This window comes from Dasypus novemcinctus, chromosome 26, assembly GCF_030445035.2.
Source record: "Dasypus novemcinctus isolate mDasNov1 chromosome 26, mDasNov1.1.hap2, whole genome shotgun sequence".
Classification (NCBI taxonomy): Eukaryota; Metazoa; Chordata; class Mammalia; order Cingulata; family Dasypodidae; genus Dasypus; species Dasypus novemcinctus.
In genome coordinates, this window is record NC_080698.1 from 46,949,608 (window position 1) to 46,961,699 (window position 12,092).

The 12,092-nt window shown below is 47.1% G+C and overlaps 1 pseudogene; it reads right to left on the reverse strand.

The window, feature by feature from the left end:
• Positions 1-4,753: 4,753 nt before the first annotated feature.
• LOC131276112 (beta-1,3-N-acetylglucosaminyltransferase radical fringe pseudogene) lies at positions 4,754-9,157 on the reverse strand (annotated as a pseudogene).
• Between the last annotated feature and the right edge of the window lie 2,935 nt (positions 9,158-12,092).

Here is a 12,092-nt window from a genome sequence, read left to right on the forward strand (position 1 = left end):
CTCCTTAACTTCTAAAAACATAACCCCCAAAGGTTCTCCCACACACACATCCTATTCCTATGTCTTATACCAGAAACATTAGAGGATGAGTCCAGGAATCACAGAATGCCAAAGGTAGAATTACTGTCAGATATCAGCTTAGCTCAGTGGTTCTTAACCTCAACTAAGCCATCGGGGAGCTTTCAAAAAGTATCATCTACCAGGCACAACTCCAGTTTGGTTAAATTAGAATCTCTTCAGATGGAGTGCAGGCATCTGTGTTTTATAAAATACAGGGCTGAGAGCCACTAAAATAGAACCATTGCCTCACTTTACAGAGGAGGACACTGAGGTCTAGAAAAATGAAGTTATTCTGTGTTCTTTTCAGATTTCATCTTGCTACATCAGCTCACTGTTTCAGGCTATCAGAAAGAATATCTTTGTCAAGGTCCCTTCAGACAAAGTATTTAACTGCCTTGTCTTCCATGTCCTTACTCAGTCCTCTTCTGTGCCTCGAAGGGCTGTGACAGGCAGAGATGGGCAAGATGGATGGGGAGCATTCCAGGTGGAAGGAATAGAGGGGCTGCCCTCTGTGTTCCGGGCAAGCTACTCGCCACAGGAAGTAGGGGCTTCTGTCCACTGGCCATTTCCTGCCTAACATCACTGCACGTTGGGATCTCATCCCCTGCCTCGGCTTCAGTCGGAATCAGAGGGCCCAAAGAACATCAACTAATTCAAGAGGTACTCACTGAACATGCACTATGACCCAGGCACTCCGCTAGGAACGGGAGATGTAACTCCTGAAGAGGCAACCTGATACCTGCCTGCTCTTCTCAGGCCATCAGTCTAGTGGATCCCGCTGCTCCTGCTGTGTCGGACTCACCAGCCCTTTTCCAAGGAAGAGGCCATCACGCTGCATCTCAAACCAGAAGCACAACTGTTCACTCAGCGAGGGGAGCCTTCCTGGTGAGGCACATTCTCTGAACAAACCAAAGGCTGATCTTCTGGGGATTGGGGAAGCCAGAGTTCAGGGCCCCGCAGACTTTTAAGTGGGGTGTTTAGGGATCATAGATCTTTAGCAGTAGAAATATAGGAGTGTGACTGCCGCTGATTCTGTCCCTTACTTTTAGAAGCGTGGTCACTGGAGTGCAGCCGTGCTGAACTGCTGGTTTTCAGAAGTGTGGTCACAGGAGTGAAGGTGTTGATTGACAGACCTCTACCGGCTTGGTCACTGGGGTGAAGCTGTTGCTGATTGGCTGGCCTTTACTTGGTCACTGGAGTGAAGCTGTTGCTGATTGGCTGGCCTTTACTTGGTCACTGGAGTGAAGCTGTTGCTGATTGGCTGGCCTTTACTTGGTCACTGGGGTGAAGCTGTTGCTGATTGGCTGACTTTCAAAAGCTTGGTTGCTGAAATTTGGGTTAAGTTTATAACTGGTGCTGGAGGTCACAATTTCATTGCTAGAAACTACAGTCTTTTCATTTACTTATGTTGGAATAGAGGAGCTTCAGCCCTCCCCTCTCCCTTTGGGTCCTTTCTCAGCCAACACTTGAGTCTGAGGAGGAACACCCCAGTTCCTAGCCTTAAGAAGTTCACAGTCCCATTAGGCCTTTCAGAGCACACCCCTAGAAGTGGTATCAGTGGCACCAGGCATGGAGTTCATTCAGCGGACACTTGTGGGCATGAGTGTGGGCTGTGATTCAGCCTATGCAGAAGGACCGGGGGTCACGCAGAGCTCAGCCAATAAGGAGGGTCAAGTGTGAGGCACCAAAACAAAAGTAAAGTAAAGTAAAAACAAAATAGGCCCTTGGAATTGAGACATCTCTGAATGTGAAAGATGGCAGAGCCTCCAGACAGCAGGTGTGCCTGCCTAGTTTAAAAGGTAAGAAAACCAGATTCCAGAGAAGGTACCTGATCTACCCAAGCACACACAGTGTTACTTGGCACAGCCAGGAGAAGAGCCCAGGTATCCCGACCCCTGAGCCACTTGCTCTTTCACTGAATCCTGCTGCCAATGAACAAGGAGAAAGGAGCTGCTTTCATCTGGGTGTGGGGGAGACGGAATGGGGGGACCTCATGCAGGAAGCAGGACCACACCTGGGTTTGGAGAAAGGACATGAGCAAAGACCTGCTGCAGAACTCCCCTTGGAGCTAATTCTTCACGCCAGCCCTGTCCTTTCTCCCTCTGAACTCCAGGAGTCTTCAGCCAGGATTTCTAAAGTGCATTTGCAGGTCCATCCAACTGGTTCCCTCTGGGGGGGAAAGCAGGACAAGAGGACACATCATGCACCAGAGAGGTCACCAGATTGGGTAGGCTCCCAGCCCCACCTCCTGTGTCTGGGGCGGCGCTTCCAGGATCTTCTCTCACTGCTCCTGTAGGGGCAGGATGAACAGCTCATTTGTTAGCTGCAGCAGCAAGCACAAGCTGGAAGCCACACAGGGATGGGGCCTGATTGGGGGGGCAGGGAGGTAAACCTTGATGCTCACAGATACCCTCTCCTCGGCCATATCTGAGCCTGCACCCACTGCACCCTCCTGCTCTCTAGCTCCTCCCAGAGCCCCCTACCTCTCACGCAAGCCCGCTCTCTGATTGCAGCCTTCCTTCCCACTTACAGGTGAACACATTTCCTGGGTCTGTCATGTGCCTGGTGCTGGAGATGCAGAGCAAAAGTCAAGGCGGGATCCTTTCCCTCAAGTACTCATGAGCAAATCAGAGCCAGAAACTAAGTGAATATACATTGAGAGGCCAGCAGCATGCCAGGCCCAGGATTTCCATGTTTCATATCGCTCTCAGCTCTAAGAAGTACACTGGGGGAGAGGGGTGTCCTTAGACAGAATTCTATCCCCACGACTTTTGCCCCCTTGTGTACATGCTTTGTGCAATCTCCTCCCCTTGAGGTGGGACCTGTGAATATGAAGGGATATAAATTCTTTGTCTAGGTTATAGGACACAAGGCTCTGCCCTAACAATCTGGACAGAGATTCTTCTGGGGATTTTGAAGAATAAGCTGCCACGTTGTGAGAAGGCCATGTGGCTAGGACCTGAGGGTGGCCTCTCGGAGCTGAGAGCAACCTCTGGCTGATGGCCAGCAAGAAAACCTGTCTTACAACCCCAAGAAAATGAATTCTGCCAACAAGCTGGGTGATCCTAGAAGAGGACCCTAAGCTCTGGATAAGAATTCAGCCTGACGATAGCCTTGGTAGACCCTGAGCAGAGGACCAGCCATGCTCTGGCCAAACTCCAGACCTAAAGAAGCTGTGAGATGCTAAACGGGTGTTGTTCTAAGTCACTGAGTTAGTGGTCATTTGTTATCCAATGAGAGAATACTATATTCAAAATATAAATATATTTTTAATCAACTATTTAAGAACCATGGGCACTAACCAATCTGAGGGGGACACAGGCAGTGAACAACTGGTAGAGATAGCTGTGTGGGCAGAATATCAGCCTTGGAGGAAGGCTTTGGAAAGCCCATTTCATAGATGTGGAAACTGATGTTCAGTGGAAATTGACTAGCCCACACCCTCATAGCTAATAAGAAGCAGAGTCAGATCCAGATCCAGGCGTCCTGGAGAGTCAGTTTAGTACAGCAGCTAAGAGCACAGGCTTTGGAGTAGAGTGTGGAAAGCTCTGCGTGTAATAGAGAGCTACTGATAAATGTCAGTAAGCGGATCAGTATTTAGCAGTGTGTGGTGGAATACAGGGTCATATGACTTAGAAAAGGGTTTAACCAGAGAAGCAGAGCATAGAATGCATAGAATAAGGAATTGGATAAAGGACTTAAGGCTGATGCACCTGCAGGAACTGGTTAAGACATCTAGGCAAAGCTGTAGTCTGTGTTTCTGGTGAGACACTATCAGTCGGCTGGGCTAGGAAGGAGATCTGGGTGCCAAGTATGGGAGAGCAAAGAAAACTAGAATCCACACGATGAACTGCAACCCAAGAGGACAAACTGGAAACTACAGGAACAAACTGGAACAACACCCGTCTTTCACTGCCTCCAACCCCAATGATGCAAGAGCCGTTGGCGCCCCTCGCCACAGAGCTGCACACACACCTGACCCAGGACTAGGAGAAGTGAAGGTGCAGAGTGGCTTGCAGGCACCACAAAAGCTGCAGATGTGGGTACCGCCCCATGCCAACGAGATGCGGCAGAACAACATGCACCAGCTGCCGCGCATCTGGCACCCTGCTGGCCTTCAGAGCTTGCAAATCGCTGTCCCTTCACTGCCACTTCCTAAATCTCATGTAAATTTCTCTTACAAATTAACCCTAATTTGGAGGGTTTTGTTGTTTTTTTAACAGTGTGCTTATTTGGACAGGAGTGCAGGCAGCCCAGGGCTTCACCAGGGAAGATGGGGGGCGGGTATGGGCAGACCCCTGCCCATCAGGACCCATCAAGGGCAGCAGGAGGGTCGGGCTGGCGGCTAGAGCATTTGTTTCAGCTCAGGCTCAAACTGGCAGCTCCTGGGCTGCTGCCCGCTCAGGAGGGGCGTTGTCTGCCTGGCCCTGGCTCCTGGCAGGGAGGAGCAGGCTCCTGGGCAATCCTAGCCTCTCCAGCAGTATGAGCAGGGCAGAAGGGTCAAACCCTGGCAGTCTAGGTGCCAGCCCCCCAAGCATGGCCTGTCCCAGCCCAGCCCCAGCCAGCCCCGCCGCACCTCTCCTTCCCAGCTTCTCAGAATATCATGCAATCCCAGAACCCAGGCCCTGGGTGACAGCACAGCTCTCCTGCGGGCCATGGCCCAGGCAGGAGGGGTGGTGTGGGTCCTGGTACCTCAGACCTGGGCAGGGCCAGAAGCTCCAAGGACTGGTGGCCACTGTCCCCCCTGCCGCTGCATGGAACAGCCGTCCACGTCTGGGGAGAGAAGGCAGTGGACTGTGTGGGGTCCTCCCGCGGGCTGAAACCTCTGGCCATACTCACCACGTCTTGTGGATTCTCCGGGCCCCCTGCTGCTCAGGGTGGCCTGCTGGCTGGCAGCCCCCAAAGATTCTCCAGGTGCGAGTGGAAGAGTGGGCTGCGCAGATGTGCCCCCGGCAGCCCCTCGATGCCCATCATGCAACTGCCCGGCAGCAGCCCCTCTTGACTTGTGAAACTGCCCAGGCCAGCCCACGGGCTCGTGTCGAGGACCAGGCCTCTACTGAGGAGAACCCAGTCCCCCAGGCGGCAAACCAGAACTTGACCTTGGTCATGGTTCCACCTCCCACCCCCTCGGGAGCCTCAATGGCAGAACACTTGAATTTCCCCAACTTCCTGCAGCAGAGTCCTGGCGGCTGAGCGCAGCCAGACAGGTGGTGTTGATGACGTGACCACTTCCCTGGAGCCAGAGCTCAGGGTCTTTGCCTTCAGTGATGTTGAAAGCCTGCCGTCGGGCCTGGGGGATGCAGGTGCCAAGCAGCGGTCCCAGGTGCGGCCCGTGGTTCTTCTGGGTGGTCCTGATGGCGGTGAAGATGTCCCTTCAAGTTAAGTTGACACAGGCTAAACCTCCACACCTCCAATCTTACAAAAATTAGTCTAAAGCCAAGAGAATGCAGTTCCAGGGTTGGAATTTGAGATATGCATTTCCTGTGGCAGATCTTTTGTGGGGGATTCCATTCCTGGCCTCACTCCCAAAGCGGCCTGCCCTACGTCTCTGTCATCTGCTGCCCTCATACAGGCCACTGTCTCTGGCAGTGCCAAGGAGCCTTGTCTCTGGATCACCATGTCTCAATAATCACAGCTTGACTTCTGCTCCCAGATGCTGGAGATTCTCCCTTGACTGGCTGTGTTAGTCAGCCAAAGGGTGCTGATGCAAAGTACCAGAAGCTGGTTGGTTTTTATAAAGGGAATTAATTTGGGGTAGGAGCTTACAAATACCAGGCCATAAAGCATAAGTTACTTCCCTCACCAAAGTCTATTTTCACCTGTTGGAGCAAGATCGCTGTCAACGGCTATGAGGGTTCAGGCTTCCTAGGTTCCTCTCTTCCAGGGTCTTGCTTCTCTCTGGGCTCAGGGCTCCTCTCTTCCTGGGCTTGCTTCTCTTTCCTCTGTGAGCTTACTTCCCAGGGCTCCAGCTTAAGGCTTCAGCATCAAACTCCAACATCAAAACTCCAACATCAGAAACCCTCAACTCTGTCCTTTGCCATGCCTTTTATCTGTGAGTCCCCACCCACCAAGGGGTGGGGACTCAACACCTTAATGACATGGCCCAATCAAAGCCCTAATCATAACTCAATCATGCCCAGGTACAGACCAGCTTACAAATATAATCCAATATCTATTTTTGGAATTCATAACCATATCAAACTGCTACACTGGCATTCTCACATCCATACATTTCCTAAATGACCTCATAGAGATTGCTTTGTGATCCTAGGCTTATACCTTATCTATTCAATGCATGGATCCTCTCTGTTGTATCCCTGCCAAGTAGTCAGTTTGTTTACATCCATTGATGGTGGACTCACCACCTGTCCAGGCTTCCTGCCTATTTCATTTACGAATAATGGAAATGGAAAGATTATTTATATTCACCTGAAATCTATCTCCCTGTCATTTCCACCTATTAGCCCAAATTTTACCACTGGATGTCATACAAACAAAAATCTAATTCCCCATGTGTGGTGACTAAGACTGCAGAAATTGAAGTCAGACAAATCTGGTTCAAATCTTGGCCCTGTCTCTCCGAGTTCTGTGACCTAGCTCTTTGCCCCCTCAGTTTAGCAACCACTGATGGACCTTGCTTGTGGGAATTATGACTGTGGTGTCCTAATGGTGATCTTCAATTTCCCCGTGCTTTGGTCTCCTCATTCGTGAGGCGCTCAGCACTGAGTTCGCGCCGTGGTTCTCAGCCCCTCACCATCCTGGAAGGTAGATGTCGGGCTATCCACAGCCTATCTGCCAGGACTTCCCTTGCCTGCTGCCTATCCTGTCCTTGCCAGTTCCTCCTGTCGTGCTCCACTTCAGGGCTCACTAGTGGTCACTTAGATACAGAAGCTGGGAGGGCTGTGCTGCAGAATCAACTGTGTATTCACATCTGGCAGGAACAAGGAGGTGCCCGGGAAAGTTGAGAATAGCTGTCCTGTTGGTGAGCAGGGGAGATGCCCCAGCTGGCAAGGGGCAGGGGACCTGTACCCACAGTAATGGGACACATGGCTTGGCCCCTGCCCAATGCAGCACTCACTGCTCACTTCAGACTGGCAGGAAGCAGCTAAGGGAGATATTCCTTCAAAATTATCATTTCCCTCCAATTCCCTAATGCAGACCTTGACCCAGAAAAACAGACCAGGAGAGATGTCATTCCATCTGGAATTACAGATCTCACTGATCCAATTCCTGAAGAAGCCATGGAAGGAGAAATGAAAACAGCAGAACAAGCCAGGCAATACTCACACCACTGAGTGCTAGAATGTCCTTAGCAGGAGGGAATCTCTGAAGATCATTTTGTCAATGAGAAACTTTGCAGAGATGCAAAGGGATTTGCCCTGTATCATGCTGGCAAATTGCCGGCTAACAGCCCAAGTATCCTCTGGCTCATGTAATCAAAACTTCCATACTTCTATACACACACACATACATGATTCTCACTGAACACATTTTAGACAATTTAGAAAATGTAGAAAGCAAGGAAGGAAAGTAAAATCATCCAAAATACCACAATTCAGAGATTATGTTTTTGGAGTATTTTCTTTGTTATTTTTTCTACATACACACATAATACATAAGTAATACATAAATGCTACATTTTTTAAAAGAATTGGACTCTACTATAGATAAATATTTGCAATCTCTTTTATTCGCTTACTATATTTTAATGTTATAAACCTGTCTCCCTATATTCTTACAAAACATTCAATGGCTTTAAAATACAATATCATATGCAAGTACCATATTTTATTATGCTATGACTCTAAGGATGATCTTGAGGTTATTTTCATTATTTTTCAATTTAAATAACAATACAAAAGGCAACTTCCACTTCCAAGCAAAGAGAACAGGGATCAGATTTACTCTCCTACCTGAAATGGTCAAAAAACAACAACAACACAAGCACAAAATATGTGAAACAGCAATTTTCAAGAAACTGGACCTCAAGCAACAAAGGACAGTGATCCCTGAAAGAAAGGAAACCAACAAGGTGCATGAGCTCTACCAGTGCCCCAGCTTCCTGCCCTGAGAGGGGTCCCAGGACACCGAGCCCAGGCAGAGCTCGATGGAGTTGAGGAGATGGAGCTGAGAGACCTAGGGGACTGGGGCAGCAGGAGTTAGCAGGACAGACGCAGAGAGATTTCTACAGAGAACAAACCCTGGAGCCTACACGGTCCTCTCGAGTATCCAGAAGAATAGTAATCAGCACGTGCGAGGAAACTACGGAGGCTGGGGAAAAAAACGTTTGAAAGGAGTAGCGGCAACATTGCCCGGCATTCCCACAGTGCTGGAAACAGCTTGTTTCCAAGCTAGGCACAGCCTGTAACCACCAGCCAGACTGGAAAATTTCCTAATTCCCAGGGCATCAGCTAGAGTAGGCCGGAAGGTAGTACCTCAGGAGTGGGGAATAATTAACCCGTCTGAGCCTTGCTCTAGACCCACCAACAAATCTTAAAAGCAAGACTGCAAGGAGTCAAATTATTTCCATATCCTTATCCATGTCCCAGAAAAAAAGAACAGTATTATTTATAGGAATACAAAAATACTCAGTACCCAACAAGGTAAAATTCACTGTGTCTCGCATCCAATAAAACATTACCAAGCAGGCAAGGAATCAGGAAAATACAAGCCATAATGGAGAGATAAATCCATTAATCAAAGCTGACCCAGAGGTGTGGGAAGATGGCAGAGTAAGGAACTCCAGGATTCAGTCCTTCTACTGGAACAACTACTAAACAGGCCGAAACTGTCTGATACAGGTATTTTGAAACTCTGGAAGTTGGAAGAAAACTAAAAGGCATCCAGGGAATAGCAGGAGGGAGAGCCTGGTAAATTACGATAAAGAACAGTAAATTGCTCTGTGCACGCAGACAGCTACCAGTGACCATCGCACCCTTGTAGAGCAGGCAGCAGTGAGGTCCAGCCCTTGTCCAGCTCACTGGTGAGAGAAAGGGGCATAAAAATCCTCTTCCCCAATACCAAGGGTGGGCACAGCTGATCGCTGATCAGGGCTTTTGATGAGTGGCTCCAACGCCCCAGCTCTGAGGGTGGCCATTGTTCCAACCCACCCCGGACCAGGATGGCAGCAGAAACTTAAAGATGGGATCCTTCCTCAGGGCTGCAAGAGAGCTAAGCCTTGGGGAGCCATGGAGGAAAATCCTGGCATCCTTCCTGATCCCTTCCCCAATTTGGCATCAGTCCACATCTCTTTCATAGGCCCCTGGCCTCCTTTCCGCTGGGAAAGACTGACTTTTGAAAGTCCTTGGCTCAAAAGCCCTCCCAGAATTTTCCCTCCTGGCGAAAGCAGCTTGAGACTGGGAGCGAAACTACAGAGGCTGATAGCATGGGACAAAGGTCTCTCTCCTGGGAAATAGAGGAGTTTTCAAACTCCAATAAACAGTGGAACTCCAAAACAAATAACAAACACAAGTCCAGGATTCAGCACAGGTCCAAAAAGACAGTGAAGACCCTGCACACTACACTTGCCTTGCGGCAGACCTTTCTGATAGGAGGGCTGAGGCTCAAAAAAATCTCTGTCTTAGCACCACCTGGTTACAAAATAAACAAAAATTCATCTCAGAAAATAAGTTCCAGAGTTGAATTCTAAAGTATTAAAATTCAGACTGTGCAAAAAGAGTTCAAGACAAAGAAACAAGAAATGACAGGCCATCCAAAAGAAGTGGATAAACATCCAGAAAACATCAACGAAGTAAACCAGAATGTTTTGTTTGGACATACCAAACAAAGACTTTAAAAGATGATCTTAAAAATGTTCCTGGAGGGAAGTGGATGTGGCTCAAGTGATAAGGCCTCTCTGCCTACCATATGGGAGGACCTGAGTTTGATTTCTGGGGCCTCCTGGTGAAAAAGTAGAAGAGAAAGCATGCCTGCATGGCGAGCCAGTGCCCACGGGGCAAGCCAAGTACCCACGTGGTGAGCCAAGGGCCGTATAGTGAGCCGAGGGCCCGCATGGTGAGCCAGTACCTGCACAAGTGGGTCATGCAACAAGATGATGACCCAACAAAAGAGAGACAAAGGGGAGACTTAAGGTGAAGTGCAGCAGAGACCAGGAGATGGTGCAATTAACAGAGAACCTCTCCACCTCAGAGCTCCCCAGGATCAAATCCTGGTGAATTCTAGAGGAACGACACAAGAAAAGAAGACAAAATGAGAGATGGATATAGAAGATCACACAGTGAATGGACACAGACAGCAAAAACAGCAGGGCAGGGGGAAGGAAGAAAATAAATAATTAAATAAATAAATAAATAGTCAAATTCCTTACCAAAAAAATACTCCTGGAGATGAAGGAAAATACAGAGAAAGAACTAAAGACTATTGGGAAAACACTGAGTGAGAAATATAAGAGTCTTAGTAAAGAGATAGAAATTTTTAAAAGGAACCACACAGAACTACTGGAGTTGAAGACTACAATAACTGAAATGAAAATTTCCCAGGAAGTTTTCAAGAGCAGATTGGTGCTAGGAGAAGAAAGAATCAGTGAACGTGAAGAACAATTGAATTGAGTCAGGCCAAGGAACAGAAAGAAAAAAAAGATTTATAAAAAGGCAAAATAGCCTAAGACACCTCTGAGAAACTATGATGCATACCAATATAATATGTATTACAGGAGTCCCAGAAGAAGAAAGAGAAAAAGGAGCAGAAGAGATGTTCAAACAAATAATTCAAACAAACAAACTTAGCCAAAGACATGAATATCCAAGAAGCCCAGGGAACATCAAATAGAATAAACATGAAAAAAAAAAGCGCACCCCATCAACCCATCATATACTGATCATACTCTTGAATGCAAATATCAAAGAGAGAGTTCTGAAAACTGCCAGAGAAAAGCAATGTGTTACACATAAGAGAGTCCCAGTTAGACGAGTACCAGCTTTTCATCAGATACTATGGAGGCAAGAAGGCAGTGGGTTGAAAGTGTTGAAAGAAAACAACTGCCAACTAAAAGTTTTATATCTGGCAGGAATTTCTTTCAAAAAAGGAGAGATCAAGAAATTCTCAGATAAACAAAAGATGAGGAGTTCATCACATTAGACCTTCCCTACAAACAATGCTAAATGAAATTCTCTGGACTGAAAGGAAAGGGCACTAGACAGTGGTTTTCAAAGTGGCATAAAGAAATAAAGACCTCCACTGAAAGTAACCAATTGGATAATTATAAATGCCAGTATTATTGTATTGTATTCTTTAGTATGTACCTCCACTTCTTACTTCCTACATGTCCCAAAATGAAAATGCATGAAATGTAATGATAAATTTATGGTTTTGGACCTACAATGTATAAAGATATAAGAGGTAACAAGTACAAAGTTAGGGGAACAGAGGAGTATAGGAAGTGTATGTATAAGCAATCAAAATCAAGTTGGTATCAAATAAAATATGACTATTATTTATTTAGAACGTTAAAGTTTAACTCCATGGTAACCACAAAGAAAATACATGAAAAATATATCCAGGTAGAAAAGAGAAGGCACTCAATATGGTACAACACACAAAAAAATCAAATAAATATGAAATTAGGCATTAATGAAAGAATTGAGGAGCAAAAATATAAGACTTACAAAAGCTAAATGGCAAATGACAGAAGAAAGCCCTGCATTATCAATAGTGATTTTAAGTGTAAATGGAGGCCCACTGGGTGGACCGTAGGAGAGTGTGGGCTATGGTGTGGACCATTGAACATGAGGTGCAGTGGTGCTCAGAGATGTATTCACCAAGTGCAATGAATGTCTCATGATGATGGAGAAGGTTGTTGTTATGGGGGGAGGAGTGGGATGAGGGGGTGGAGGGTATATGGGGACATCGTATTTTTTTAATGTAACATTAAAAAAATTAATAAAGACAAAAAAACATAAAAAGTGTAAATGGATTAAACTCTTCAGTTAAAAGGTAGAGACTGGCAGAATGGATTTTTTTAAAGGCACAGCCCAACCATACACTGCCTGCAAGAGACTTGCCTTAAATTCAAG